The 2,551-nt window shown below is 41.8% G+C and overlaps 1 non-coding gene across 1 annotated transcript; it reads left to right on the top strand.

The window, feature by feature from the left end:
- Window positions 1–93, top strand: trnai-uau (transfer RNA isoleucine (anticodon UAU)). Its single transcript is given in 2 exon segments — window positions 1–38; window positions 58–93. It is a non-coding gene; the product is annotated as a tRNA-Ile (tRNA).
- The last annotated feature ends 2,458 nt before the right edge of the window (window positions 94–2,551 follow it).

Genomic DNA, 2,551 nt, shown 5'->3' with positions numbered 1-2,551 from the left:
GCTCCAGTGGCGCAATCGGTTAGCGCGCAGTACTTATATAGCAGTGCATGCGGAGCTATGCTGAGGTTGTGAGTTCAAGCCTCACCTGGAGCATCATCTTTACCTCTATGACCCCAAAATGCTCTTTATATTGGGAGCCGGTTCCATAGGTTATTTAAAAAAATAATAATAAATTTGGGAGCAGCATGTGGCTCTGTGGGCTATGCCTGTGTGCCTGTAATCAGAAGGTCGCAGGTTCAAACCCTGCCTCAGATTGTGGGTCCTTGAGCAAGGCCCTTAACCCCCAGCTCCCTGGGCACCACTTCGGGTGGCAGCCCTTCACAGACAACTTCCTATATGAAAAAAGAGCAAGTAAAGGAGGCGTAAAGACAATTTCCCTACAGGGATCAATAAAGTATCGATGATTATTATTAGGTTTGGCCCCTGTGGCTGTAATTGGCAGAACAGGCTCATCCCTGCTAGATCCTTGAGCAAGATTGTCTGAAAAATTCCCTAATGGCGTCGAATAGACGGCTGACCCTGCACCCATGCCTCGAGTATCACTCTCGCCTCTGTATGAGATTGTGTGGGGAAAAAACACATTCCAATGTACCTGTATTACTTGTACAAATTGTTCATAAAGCTAAATTTCACATTCTGTTTGGGATACGCTTTTCATGCTTAGGGAGAATCTGAGTCTGATTTCGATTTTACTTCACTTGGCGCCGGATTTAATGATGAACGTCTGAGATCATCTGGAGGTAAAGGGCACAGCGGACGCCGGGCTGCGTTTCATTGCGCTCTTATTTCAATCGAGCCCATTTCTCCATACTTTATAGCTTAAAATGTGGCAAAAGCTCTAACGATCTAAATGTTTCTGTTTCTTTGGAAAAAGTCGTAAGCGACACTGACCGGTTTCTTTGTTGCTAGCTTAAAAAAGTCCGTTTTAATGGTTAAATAAATGCCTCATGGGGAAAGAATTGGCTTTCAGGATATTTTTCATGCTCTGGGTTCATTTAAGGTGCAAACAATTCACTAAACAAAAGGTCGGGAAGCTTATGTCTCACCTTTCATCTGCTGCTCTCTACCAACCACCAACAGGGAGGTTGCCAAGGGGGTTGCATGCTAGCATTGATTAAACATCATCATTCCGCCTGTATTTATTGCTGCTGGGAAGACCAGCAGGAGATAGTGGGCATTGCTGATGCCAGGGTTCTCTGTCCCTCTTTCTCTCCAGCTCCCCTCCCAGATCAACCGGACATTTTCTCAGCCGGGGGATGTTTTGTTACGCTAATGAGCATCAAGGCTGTCAGTCATCAAAGCAGATTTGTGCTCCATATTTTTTCCAATGTACATACCTTTGGATGAGAGGATGCCTGATCACACAAGTTTAGAGTAAATTAATATGTATTGTTTATTCATTTGTCTCATTTTTCGCAACAATATCCACCCATCTCCCTGGCCCACCTCCTTGCGAGGGCAAAGGTAATTGCAGTTAAATATATGCTTACCCAGATGATTATTAATTTATAGCCACTCCAAAATCATGCCATGATTTTTTAAATTTTGTTGGAGTTTGTCAATAACGGGGAATTACTAAAAACTCTGTGCCTGAAAAGTCCTGCCTGTCTCCCATAGAGAAACATCTCTTAATAATGCAGCTTATATAAAGCTTATATAACGTGAACTGCTGCTTATAAGGTACTTTATATAATGTTTTATTAATCATTAAACTAATTTGGCCTCCTCCAATTTGTACTGCAATGTTTTTACTTGAAATGTCTGTTTTGCTGTCTTAAATAAATGTAGCCCGCACGAGTGATTCTATAGTTGTAAAAAATACCCTGAGTGTCCTCAAGGGGGCGCCTCATCTGCCACTTTAATAACGGTATGTAGGGGATCATTGCTGCAAATTATTATGCTGTACATATTAAAATCCACTGGTGACTTATTCATAATTTCAAATGAGTAAAGACAATTCAATACCCTGTGCTTCAAACCACGCTTGACTAGACAGTGACAAGATCAGCTCAGCCCGTCTCCAGCAGTTTCCGTTTTAAAATACACTAATACAGTTAAACTGAAAAGCATTAGCACTGTTTAAATTGAAAATCGAAAAGCTTAAGATATAATTTAAACCAGTCATAACAATAATAAATTCAAAGTGTTTACTCCACAAACTCACCCATCAAATGTGTAAGTCAGGGATGCCATTAAAGACTTTGTGCCCCATAAAACACATCATGTCGGGCCCCAAACCCAGACTAGCCCAATTATGTTTTAAAACTTTGGAATCGTCCTAACTTTTCCCGGCTGTAAGGCGCCCCTGGTAGCTTATCAATAATGGGTGAATATAAGAGACCTATGTTTATCACATCACACATATATGTGTATATTTATTTATCACATTTCGTATATATGTATGTGTATATGATGCGACTGTTTAATTAAATCATGTCTCTCCTGGATGCGGCTCGTTTTGCGCGTTTCGCTGCGCGCTCAGCGTCCGTCCCTTTTAAACTGCGCGGCGCGGCTGTAATATGAGCGTCGGAAGCGCGGTTTAGGGTTACTG

Source organism: Brienomyrus brachyistius, chromosome 13 (assembly GCF_023856365.1).
Source record: "Brienomyrus brachyistius isolate T26 chromosome 13, BBRACH_0.4, whole genome shotgun sequence".
NCBI lineage: Eukaryota > Metazoa > Chordata > Actinopteri > Osteoglossiformes > Mormyridae > Brienomyrus > Brienomyrus brachyistius.
This window is presented reverse-complemented; position numbering and strand designations above follow the sequence as displayed.